The sequence below is a fragment of the Eubalaena glacialis genome, chromosome 4 (assembly GCF_028564815.1).
Source record: "Eubalaena glacialis isolate mEubGla1 chromosome 4, mEubGla1.1.hap2.+ XY, whole genome shotgun sequence".
NCBI classification, from domain to species: Eukaryota; Metazoa; Chordata; class Mammalia; order Artiodactyla; family Balaenidae; genus Eubalaena; species Eubalaena glacialis.
This window is the reverse complement of record NC_083719.1, coordinates 152,900,552-152,912,965: the sequence shown is the minus strand read 5'-3', so window position 1 is coordinate 152,912,965 and position 12,414 is coordinate 152,900,552. Positions and strand designations below refer to the sequence as shown.

The window sequence follows — 12,414 nt, the reverse complement described above, 5'->3', positions numbered from 1 at the left end:
ACCAGGGATTATTGTAGGGGCTGGGAATACAAGAGTGCACAAAATAGACAAAAAGCCACTCTGTCTTAGAACTTAAATTTTAGTGGGAAAAGAAAGAAAATAAGTGAAACACATGGTATTTTAGGTAGTAAGAAGTGCTATGGAGAAAGTGGGGGCGGGGGGTAGGGCACCCCAAGGGTTGGGGCTTTTATTCTGCATGAGATGGGAAGTCATTAGAGAATTTTGACGAGAGGTGTAATACTGACTAATGTGTTAATAGGACCTCTGGCTGCTGTATAGATAATAGAATGAAGAGAGGAAGCAGGGGGACCAACTCGTAAGGTTGACCAGTGTATTAGCGTTCTCCAGAGAGACAGAACCAGTAGTAGATAGATAGATGGATAGATGGATAATTTACAGAATTGGCTCACATGATTGTGGGGACTGGCAAATTTGAAATTTGTGTGGCAGAGAAGCAGAAATGCAGGCAAGATTTATCTTTTACAGTCTTGAGGCAGCATCTTTGCTCTTAAGGCCTTCAACTTACTACATGAGGCCCCACCTGCATTTTGGAGGGTAATCTGCTTTACTCAAAGTCTACTGATTATAAATGTTAATCACATCTACAAAATACCTTCAGAGCAACATGTAGACTAATGCTTGACCACACAGCTGGCCAAGTTTGTTGTGGCCAAGCTGACACATAAAATTAACCATTACAACTGTGAATGAAAAGAGGCCAATCTTTGGAGTTAGGGATACAAATGGGAACAGAGGTAGTCCATGACCAAATGAAGAAAGAAAAGGTGAGTGTGACATTAGTAAAAATGATACCAGTCTTATCAAGCCAATATCATTTATATCACCAATATCTAATAACCATTTAGTCAGAGGTGATTTGGACTTTGGAGTCCATGGTATGGGAAGATAAAAATATGATATGTGTCTACTTGCAATAATGAAATGCTTCAGTAATGATTCTTCATAACGAGTCATTCAGTACATAGTACTCATTTTGTGGACGAACCATAAGTGTGTAGGGAACTCACAGTTAACACTTAACGCTAGACACATTACTAAGCCCTTTCCCATATATTGTCGTTTTTAATCCTCTGAACAAATTTTATGAACTAGGTTTTGTTATGTCTGTTTTATACATGAGGAAACTGAGAAAGAAAGCTTGCGACTTGCCTAAGGGCACACACCTACTAAGTGGCAAAGCCAGGATTTAAACCTAGTCTCTCTGGTTCCAATACACCTTATTGCCTCTTAAAGTAGAAACTATTTTCATAGAGACGATTATCTATATTTTAAGTTGTAAATAGGGTTTTCTAGGACAGTTACGCAATAGGAATGCTATTTATGTTGTTATACCAGTAGCGTACATGATCAAATATCTCTTCTTTAGAGGCCTTCTCTGGCCACCCAATCTAAAATAGCTTCCTGCTTTTCACTCTGTTCCTTTACCCTACTTTATTTTTTCTTCATAGCACTTAGCACTGCCTGAAATTACATTCCATGTTTGTTTTTTTCCTCCTGTCTGTTGTCTTTTTCCCCCATCAGAATCCCAAGTTCCATGAGAAAAGGGTCATGTCTTACTGTTCACTGAATGACAAATTCACCTGTTTCTAAAATAGTTCCTGGACAGACAGAATAAACTGGAGTGTGAAGGAATGGCTGTCTCTAAGCTTTGTTGGGATTATATGGGGTAGTAGTATTTGCTGTCATAGCCAGAACCACTTTGGACTTAGTTCTCTGAGTTCTTTGAATCCAGGTATTCAAGTGAGTTGAAGGGATTCCTTGAGTAAAAATTGATTTTTCTTTGAAGGATAGCTTATTGTATTGTTGTTTTGCTTAAAAAATCTTTTCTGATTATAAAAGTAGTACATGCATATTGTAGAATGTTGGGATAAAAGTGGAAAGAAAAATGAGAAATAATCCTCAATTTAGGGAGTGCCATTCTTAGTATTTTGGCATATTGTCTTTGAGTTTTTAGTCTTTGCATATGCTTTACATAGTTGAGAATTATATATATATATGATTATATATATAACTTCATATGCTTTATTTTACTTTACATGCTTTGTACACTTATTCAGAATTATTGTGTTAATGTTTTCCTATCATTAAAAATTCTCATAATTTGAAATTACCATATTTCATGAACAGCCCATAATTTGACATTTTTCTGGGTGCTTAAACTCTTCACTTTTAGTTATTAAAAACGAATCTCCATCTTTTTGCATAAATCTTTGCTGTCATTTTCAATTACCTAGGATATATTCCTAGGAGATGTACTGTATATATCCTGTCAAATTGTTTTCCAGAGGGTTTGCATATCATTGTACCCTCACTGGGATTGAACATTATTATTCTAAAAAAATTTAACAAGGCTGATTTGTGTGATTCAGTAGAATACTCTAAATTCACAGGCCTCTTCACAAATGGCAGCTCTCCTCTCTGAGCAATTTGAGTATATGTTGAGTCAGCTAAGGCATGGCCTACTAAAATAAGATCTAATAATACTGGATATGCTTGGCCAAGAATAAAGGACTTGAGAGACATTTTCCAACTTCTTATTGAATTGCCTGGGTGCTCTGACTAGAATTCAAAATTGAGATTATTCAGTTTAGATGAGGTTATTCACAAAATACAGAAAGTATAGAATCACCCATACATTTTGTACATTTTTACTGACTGCCTGCTGTGTGCCATGCACTGTGCTATGACCCGGTAGTACAAAGAACCAGCTGCCAATCTTTGTAGATAGATGGCATATGAAAACTGTTTACCCTAGTAAAGGAAGGTTCTTTCTACCCCATTCTCCCTTTAGAAAACCAGGAGTCGCTTACTGAAGTCCTTGTAAAATCTCTTATATTATAGCATGCTTCCATCTTTTTTAATTCGGAGTAAAAGGCAAATGTTAAATCCTTCATCTATAAGACAACAGGAAATGAAAAATTAAGGATTAGAGTAATGGTAACCAGAAGAAACCATCACCTAATTAATTTCAAAGTAAAAACTTTGCCAGAAGAAACATTTTCCAGAGGGATCTGGTAGAGTTCGCAGGAAAGAGACGGATGGATGAATCCCTGTCAACTGGTAGTGAATGGCTTGGGGAAGACACTGAGCCTGTAGTGTCCTCAGTCAGTACTGGTTTGAGATGTTTACTAAAGTCATCTGACAGTGGTGGTGGAAAAGGCACAAAACATTTCAGCACAATTTTTTCCTAGGGTTATGATCCCACAGTTCGAAGTGTTGGGTATTAGTTATTGCAAACCAGCCATTGAAAGATTTATTCTTATTGATTTTGAGACAGTCTTGAGCTCAATTGTAAGTACAGTACTAAGAACTTTTTGTTTCTCAAACTGTGTGAAAGTAAAGCTGACTGAATGCTCCGTCATGCTCTAGTGTTTTAGTGTATATTTCTTACAAAGGAGGATGTTCTACATAATCATAATATGAGAATCAAATCAGTAAATTAACATTGGATACATTACTACCGTCCAGTCCTGAGTCTCTTGAGTTTCATCAAAGGTCCAATAATGTCCTTTGTAGCAAAGGTATCCAGTTCAGAATGATAAGCCGCCTTTAGTTGTCATACTTCTTTAGTTTCTTTCAATCTGGAACATTTTCTCAGGCTTTCCTGGACTTCTGTGACCTTGGCACTTTTGAAGATTACAGATCAGTTATTTTGTAGTATGTCTGTCAATGGAGGTTTGTCTGTTTCCTTATGATTAAATTTAGTTTATACATCTTGGAAAGGAATATCACAGAAGTGACGCTGTGTTCTTTATCTTTGCATCTTATTAGGTAGTACATGATTTTGATTTCTCTTGTTACTAATGGTGGTCATCTTGATTATTTGACAAAGGTGGTATCTAGGAGCTTTCTTCACTATAAAGTTACCCTTTTTCTCTCTGTAATTAAGTATTTTGTGGAGAGGTACTTTGAAACTGTATAAATGTCCTCTTTTCATTAGAATCTCAGTTTATTCACTTATAGACTTGTGGTTTCTTATTTTTTTCAGTGGGTTATAATCTGTTATTATGATTATGTATTTTGATGGTCAGATTGTTCAAAGCTTGGCCATTGCATGCCCTTTCAAGCTGGGTCCTGTATCCTTTTGATCTGTCCTCATAATTCTTTAAGCACTTCTTGCTTTCTGGGGCAAGAAAAATTTTCCAGGCTCATCTTGTATTTTCCCATAGTCAGCCCTGGAATTAGTCAATTCTGTAAGGAGCCTTGGTTTCTTTTTGTGAAGAATGGTATTTACATCTGGTTGGTAAGTGTGCTTAGTGCTATTGGGATGTCGTTGCTTCTATAGGCTCTCTCAGCCAACAGTGTTAGGTAATATATGTATAATTTTGTCTCTGTGAAAAAAACTCCCTCCTTTTCTATGTATTAAAAAACCGCGAGGGCTTCCCTGGTGGCGCAGTGGTTGAGAATCTGCCTGCCAATGCAGGGGACACGGGTTCGAGCCCTGGTCTGGGAAGATCCCACATGCCGCGGAGCAACTAGGCCCGTGAGCCACAATTACTGAGCCTGCGCGTCTGGAGCCTGTGCTCCGCAACAAGAGAGGCCGCGATAGTGAGAGGCCCGCGCACCGCGATGAAGAGTGGCCCCCACTTGCCACAATTAGAGAAAGCCCTCGCACAGAAACGAAGACCCAACACAGCCATAAATAAATAAATAAAATAAAATAAAATAAAATAGCAAAAAAAAAAAACCGCGAGTTCACAGTGGTAGTTCTAGTCCAGTCTTACAGATTTCATTCTAGTTTTCTAAGGTAGCCCTTTTCATATTTGTAACTCCCTTCTCTAACAGTGAGAAACAGTGACTCCTGTTTTCTGCAGTATATTTACTCACTTGCTCAGTTCTAGAATGCATATTCAGTAGTTTTAGAATTGCTTACCTATATCACTGAAAAATAAATTTACTAACCATACTGAATATTTCTTTACAATTAACTTTTGTTTTTGGCTATATATTCTAACTGCTGAGTTCCAGAGTCACTTGGGTTAATTTTTTCCTCACCATTAAGTATGATTATGTTATTCAATTGAAATGTATTTAGGTTCGTTTGTTTCTGTTGATATTCCATCTCTCTCTCCCAATCGTTGTTGATTTTATTTTTTTGAGTATATAAAGCATGTATTGCGGTTCTAAGAGTAGAAACAATACAGAAAGGTCATCCTTTCTGTCCTGTTCCCATTCCTCTGTTCTTTCCATCCTGTTTCCATTGGGTAACCAATTTTTTTAGTTTCTGGTTTAGCCTTCCGGGGTTTCTTTATGCACTAAGGAACAGGTACACACATGTATATTTTCTTATTTCTGTTTATTTCTTATGCAGAGGGTAGTATATAGGTAGATACTATTTTGCACTTTGCTTTTTTCACCTAAAAATGTACTCTGAAAATTACTCTGTATTAGCCCATAGAGGCCTTTCTTATTCTTGCATAAGGCTGCATACTGTGTGTTGGTACACCATAGTATATTCGGCTAGAATCTTACGTATGAGCATGCAGGTTGTTTTGTTTTTGTTTTTTTTTAAATTGCAAACAGGGCTCCAGTGCATATGTTTACCTTGTGCATATGTGTTTTCATAGTATTTAATTAAAGTGTATCTTCAGGGAAAATTCCTAGAAATGTGTTACTGGATCAAAAGGGATGAATTGGGAAATTGGGATTGACATATATACACTAATATGTATAAAAAAGATAACTAATAAGAACCTGCTGTATAAAAAAAATAAAATAAAATTCAAAAAAAAAACCCCCCAAAAAACCAAAAACGAACAAACAAAAAAAAAAGGTTGATACAGGATCAAAGGTAATGCCGGATCAAAACATCAAGCTACTTATGTATTTTTGTTAGATATTGCCAAATTCTCCTCCAGAAGGGTTGTACACATTTGCCTTCCCACCAGAAGTATATGAGAGTGCCTGTTTCCTTACTCTTTTACTGACAGAATGTCTTGTCATACTTGTGAATATTTGCCAGTGTTAGGTGAGAAATGTGTAGCTTTAATTTGCATCTCTTTAATTATGAGTAAGTCTAAACATCTTTTCTTATTTAAGGGTTGTTTTTATATCTTTTAAAAAGTCTGTCCATGTCCTTTCCTCATTTTCCCATTGGGATTTTGGTAATTTTTATCCCCCTCAATTTAAAAGAAAAATTTAGGTATATAAGTCCTTTTACCTGTGACATACGTTGTAAATATTTTTTCCAGTGTTCTAATTTTATCTTTTCCCAAATGGCTGACCAGTTGTCCCAGCACTTATTAAAAAGTTCTGCAGTTTAGCAAATGCAAACTAATATAGAATGCATAAACAACAAGGTCCTACTGTATAGCACAGGGAACTATATTCAATATCCTATGATTAAACCATAATGGAAAAGAATATAAAAAAGAATGTATTACATATGTGTAACTGAATCACTTTGCTGTACAGCAGAAACCAACACAACATTGAAGTTCCCCAGTGATTTGAGAAGCCACTTTTATCATGTACTAAATTTCCATATGTACCTGGGTCTATTTCTGAACATTCTATTCCATTAGGCCAGGATGTGGCAAACTATGGCCCTCTGGCCAAACCCAGCCCTATTTTTGTAAGTAATGTTATATTGGATCACAGCCCCACTCATTTATTTACTTATCGTCTGTGGCTGCATTTGTGCTACAACAGAAGAGTCAAGTAGTTGTGACAGAAACTGTGAGGCTTGCAAAGCTTGAAATATTCACCTCTCACCCTTTACAGAAGCTTGCTGACCCCTACATCAGGGTAATTATCTATGCATATGCCATAAAAGAACCTTGTTTTTAACTAGAGAGACTTACAGTATGTTTAAATGTCTGGTGGGGCTAATCGCACCTTGTAGCGTTTCTTTTTGCATGTTGTTTTCTGAGTATTCTTATAAGTTTTTCCACATGAATTTGAGTACCAACTTGTCTGGCTCCACAAGAAGCTTTTTATGTGATACTGGGGTGTTTTAAAATTATAAATTAGGGTGAACTGTTATCTTTATAATGTTGAGTTGTCTTATCCAAGAACTAATTTTGAAGAGAAGAATAGAGAAGCTTATCAAAGAACCAAGCCACAAAAATGCATCAGACCAACATGGTTTCACAGGGCAATTCTACCAAATCTTCAAAGCATGTGTAGGCCAGAAGCTTCATAAATTGCTTCATAGCATTGATTTTGAAAGAAAACATTTCTTCTGGGGGGAGTTATTTCTAGTTTTATATCTTTTGATCAGAGGCTATTATTATCTGATTTTTTTCTTTTGTAGAACTTATTTCTTTGTGATCAAGTATATGATGAGTCTTCATAAATTTTTCATGTGTGCTTGAAAAACAGATTAGTCTATTTACAGGGTGTAAAGTTTGATATCTCTAATATTTGCCGTACCTTCTTGATTATGTTTATTCTTCTGAACTTTATTTTTTGGTCCTCTTGATCTGCTTTGTATTGGGAGTTGTGTGTATTAGTGTATTTTTAATCCATGTCTCTTTGCATATCTTTTAGTTTCTTTTCATGATGTGTTGTTTTCTTTGCTCTTTTATTTTTGAAATTTCTATTTAAACTTAGAAAGGTGTATATTTTTGTTCTATTGATTACCCTTTACTTACAACTTTTAAAATGCTTGTAATTCTTGGGATTTTATTTAATATTTTATTAACAAGTTTATCCTTTTTAATGGAATTCTTTAACTGCCACCTGTTCACTGTACAACAGTCAGGACTTGTTCTTTCCTCTTCTGATCCCTTCTCCTTTTAAGCTGCATTATTTCTACTTTTCAGAATGTATCACATATTCTTCAGCCCTCATCATCTTCATCTTTGTTTTATTCTTATATCCATACTGTAATTATTTTAAAATGTTTACCATTAATCTTTTTGCTAAAGTTTTCTGAGTCATCTCTTGGTTACAGAGATGGATACAGAATTCCCTGACCTGTTACCTGTTTAAAACTATTTTCCTGTTGTCTTTGGTTAGAAAATCTTTATCTTACACTTTCTTCTCTGCTGTTTTTGGAAAATGCTGTTCCACTGATGTGTTGCTTGGTACATTGTTTTTAAGATATTTGATGCCAGTCTAATTCATGCTGTTTCTCTTGTAAGTTTTCTTTTAATTTAAAAAAATTTTTGGACTGGAGACTGAGAAATTTTTTCTTTATCTTAAAGTCTAATAATTTTACTAGGGTATCTCTAGGAGTTTAATGCTGTGGGCCAATTTTCCCTAGTATCTGGAGACCCTGTTAACATGCAGTTCAGATTTCCTTTTATTTCTGGAAAGTTTTCTTGAATTATAGTGTTACCAACCAAACTTGGGTCCACCCACCTGCACGCAGTAAAGCCAGTCTGTTGACACCAGGTTATGGTGAAAGAAAGTGCAGCGTTTATTGCAGGGCACCAAGCAAGGAGTCCAGGACAGCTAGTACTCAAAACACCTGAACTCCCCAGTGGGTTTCAGGAAAACCCTTTTAAAGGCAAGGTGAGGGAGAGGAGTCCCAGGGTATGTGGTCAGCTCATGCATAGTTCTTTGGTTGATGGTGAGGTAACAGGGCCGTGTCACAGGGGTGAACATTATCAGTTCTTAGCCTCTAGTAGGCCTGTGGGGGCTGTGTGCTCATGGTCAGCAAGTAGTTAATGTTTTCCATTTGGTGGGCGTTTTAACATCTGTAAGACAGCTCAGGAAATGATACTAGTATCTAGGTACTTCAGAGAGAAGCTAAAGCAGAGGATATTGGGGAGGGGTCTGTCCCTGAAAGGTTTCCTCTTTTTCTTCCATTTCAGCTACTTCTCTGTCCTGTTTTGTTTCTTTCTTTATCGCACTTTCATTCTCTTAGATTATTTTCCTGCTTTTCTTTAATGCCTATTATTACATTTTTGATTTGAATTTATCATTTTGGGGGCATTGTAATTTACTTTCATTTCTATTATAATCTTGATTTTATTTCTTTCCTGAGTTAAATCTTGTTTCATTTCTTTCTGCTTTTGGTATGTTTTCCTTCTTGAGTTTTGACTTTCTGATTCAAGGCATTTAAAAAATAACATCAAATATTTGTTTAAGCATATTGAGTTCAGTTTGGAGTACTCTTTTCAGGCACATTCCATAAGCGCAGTATGCCATAATGCACTAAGGCATACGTAGTATATAATAAATCTACTTTTCTTATGTATAACTAGAATGATAGTATCTATGTACTATCCTTAGGAAAATTAAGTGAACAATTACCAAAATCACTCTCAGTAGGGCTTAATTATCTTGTAGAACCCCAGTTAGGAAAGACTGATTTGAGGTTTTCATTTTCTTCTGCCCCTCCCTGTCCTTTCTTCTTTTATATGTGGGGATTTCATTAGCTGAGTTTTTTTGTGTGTGTAGATAAAGATTTGCTTATGTCACTACATTTTGGGGGGCAGGACTGGCAGTTTGAGGTTAATATTATGAGTCCTAGTTTAAGAACATCTTCTGTCAGTGTAACAAAACATAGTTTCTCTCTTTCTTTTTTTTTTTGGCTGTGCCACACGGCATGTGGGATCTTATTTCCCAGACCAGGGATCGAACCCGCGCCCCCTTCAATGGAAGCATGGAGTCTTAACCACTGGATCGCCAGGGAAGTCCCCGAAACATAGTTTCTTTACTGGGTGTCTTGTTTTGGGGTGGGGAGCAGGAGATTGAGGAGGAAGGGCTTTGCATCCTTTGAATGTTTCAAAAAATTCTTTAATCTTGCAGGATCTTAAAATCTCTCCCCTGCCATTTCTTTTTCCCTTAATTGTATGGTTTCCAAAAGACAACTGGCTTTTCCTTTCCTTTTTTTTTTTTTTAAATTAATAAACTTAATTTTTTAGAGCAGTTTTATCCTGAAACTGAGTGGAAAGTATAGAGGGTTCCCAGTTCCCATATATCTCTTTTTTTTTTTTTTCCTTTAGAATTATTTTATTAAATCGTAAATGTACAACAGCTTCTTAACTCTACACACAGACTTAAATTTTTTTTAAAGGAAAAACGTTACGTCTTATTACACCATGATCCTGGCTAGTAGCTTTTCAAAACGTTGAGAAAAATCTTAAAAAAGGTTTCGCGTCACCTGAAACTTACAAATTTAACATTATCAAAGAAGGAATGCTTCTACACTCTTACAAAGACCACTAGAAAGAAACAACAATTAAAGAGCTAAGAAACTGTCTCAAAGGCTTTTTTTTTTTTTTTTTTTTTTTTACAGTCCTTCCTCTACAGTAAGGTAATGTTATTAAATAATCCAATCCATTCACAGAATGGTTCTCTGCATCTGCTCTGGTGTCTTCTGCCATATCACTGCGTATTTATGCATGACTGAGATAAGAGTTTCCTTAACATTGTTACTTCGGTAACCTGAAGCTGTTCTGTTACCTCTGGGCTCTCATCCTCTCCTATTTATACAGTGAAGCCCATGGTAAATAGGAAGAAGCCCGATATTGGCTTCTCCCTCCATAACCCCCACTTCCTCCACTGCCTCCTGGACCATAGTTTCCTCCACCATATGGTCCCCCATGTTCCTGCTACCACCGAAGTTTCCACTCTTCGTAGTTAGAAAGTTGCTGGTTATAATTTCCACTTCCGTAATTTCCTCCTCCATAGTTGTCATAACCACCTCCCTAGCCCCCACCCTGGTTGCCATATCCAGGTCCTCCACCACCATATCCTCCTCTTCCTCCTCCATAACCAGGGCTACCTTCAAAATTGCCACCTCCAGGCCCTCCTCCATACCCATTATAGCCATCCCCAAATCCACGACCACTTCCATATCCATCAGATCCTCCTCTGGAGTTACTTCGTGGTCCTGGTCCAAAATTTCCACCACCACCACCACCACCACGAGAATCTCCAAAACCAAAGTGGCCTCCTCTTCTACTTTTAGAACTTTGGACTTCCTGCATTTCTTGTCTAGACAAAGCCTTTCTTACTTCTGCATTATGACCATTGATAGTATGGTATTTCTGCAACACAGTCTTATCCACAGGATCACGGTCATCAAAAGTAACAAACCCAAAGCCTCTTTTCTTTCCAGACTGCCTATCAGTAATTATCTCAATGGTCTCAATTTTTCCATATTCCTCAAAGTAATCTCTAAGATGATGTTCCTCAGTATCTTCTTTAATTCCACCTACAGATAGCTTCTTCACAGTGACATGAGCCCCTGGCTTTCCAGAGTCCTCTCTTGCAACAGCACGTTTTGGCTCAACTACTCTCCCATCAACTGAATGAGGTCTTGCAGCCATGGCGGCATCAACCTCAGCCATGGATGAAAAAGTTACAAAACCAAATCCTCTTGATCTTTTGCTTGCAGGCTCCCTCTTTACCACACAGTCTGTAAGTTTTCCCCATTGCTCATAGTAGTTCCTCAAACCTTCTTCTGTAGTTTCAAAGCTCAAGCCACAATAAAGAGTTTACGGAATTGTTCCTTTTCTCTCTCCATCGCGGACTCAGTTGCTTCAGCCCGATTGGCCGCAGCCGAGCGAGATGAGAGAGATCTCCGCAGACGAACACGAACTGGACTCGTCCTGGCGCTGTAGTGAGAACTGCCGCAGCTTGGGAAAGAGCACCGCTAGGAGCACCTCCACTTGCGACCCGGCGCTGCTGCCACTGCCGCTTGAGCCGCTGCCGCCACTTTTCTAGAACCTTACCCCTGACTAACGCGTCTTCCCTACGTCAGGCTGTTGCGTACCCATGTATCTCTTGTCCTTACACAGGCGCGACCTCCCCAACTATTGACATCCTGCACCCGAGTGGTATATTTGTTACAATCCATGGACCTACATCATCATCGGTTTTAACACATGTGTAATAACATGACTCTACCATTATAGTGCCATACAGAATAGTTGCACTGCCCTAAAAATCCTCTGTGCCCTGCCTATTCTTCCCTCTCTCCTGCTAACCCCTGGCAACCACTATTATTTTTACTGTCTCCATAGTTTTACCTTTTCCAGAATGTCATATAACGGTAATCATATAGTATGTAGCCATTTCACATTGGCTTTTTTCACTTAGTAATACTTATCTGAGTTTCTTTCATGTCTTTTTAATGGCTTGAAAGCTCCTTTCTGTTTAGTGCCAAATAATATTTCATTGTCTGGCTATATCACAGTTTATCCATTCACCTACGGAAGGACATCCTGGTTGCTTCCAAATTTTGGCTATTATCAATAAGGCCGCTGTAAACATCACTGAGCAGGTTTTTGTGTGGACATAAGTTTTCAATTTATTTGGGTAAATACCAAAAAGCGTGATTGCTGGATCGGATAAGAGTATGTTTAGTTTTGTAAGAAACTGCTGAATTTCCAAAGTAGTTGTAGCATTTGCATTCCCATTAGTAGTGAATGAGAATTCCTGTTGCTCCATATCCTCACCAGCATTTGGTGTTGTCCATGTTTTGGATTTTGG

General features: G+C 37.5%; 1 protein-coding gene and 1 pseudogene across 6 annotated transcripts in view; one reads left to right on the top strand and one right to left on the bottom strand.

Moving 5' to 3' along the window:
• FBXW11 (F-box and WD repeat domain containing 11) overlaps window positions 1–12,414 on the top strand; it is a 128,999-nt gene that overhangs the window by 48,069 nt on the left and 68,516 nt on the right. The window lies entirely within an intron of this gene.
• LOC133091074 (heterogeneous nuclear ribonucleoproteins A2/B1-like) lies at window positions 10,206–11,554 on the bottom strand (annotated as a pseudogene).